This window comes from Penaeus monodon, chromosome 33 (assembly GCF_015228065.2).
Source record: "Penaeus monodon isolate SGIC_2016 chromosome 33, NSTDA_Pmon_1, whole genome shotgun sequence".
Taxonomy (NCBI): domain Eukaryota; kingdom Metazoa; phylum Arthropoda; class Malacostraca; order Decapoda; family Penaeidae; genus Penaeus; species Penaeus monodon.
The window spans coordinates 30,190,518-30,190,951 of record NC_051418.1 but is presented as its reverse complement, the minus strand read 5'-3'; positions in this window follow the sequence as shown (position 1 = coordinate 30,190,951).

Genomic DNA, 434 nt, shown 5'->3' with positions numbered 1-434 from the left:
GTCACAGGCGAGAAAACAGTGAGGAAACTACCATTATTTGGCCAGTTCGTGACGTCATCTCTATTCGTGCCTGTTCGTGTAATCGCCGATTACGCCAGTTCGTGTAGACAGGCTATAAGGTGATGCTTTAGACACAGGAAAAATATATCACGCACCATCATTTATAAATACCAAACATTTACATCCCAATAAGACTATATGGTATGGACGAAATGGTATAAATAAAACATTGTAAACATTGTAAAATTGTAAATTCATCTTGACAATGAAACTAATTTTGAATACACCCGTATGACCACCAACACGCACTTACATTCCCTATCATAATCTCATACTGTACTTCCAAATTTTCGGTCAGCAAAAGAACAGTTAAGATCCTCTTCTTAGAAATCACCGTACGTGCGGTTCCTCGATGGTCTGTTCTCGCATTTTGA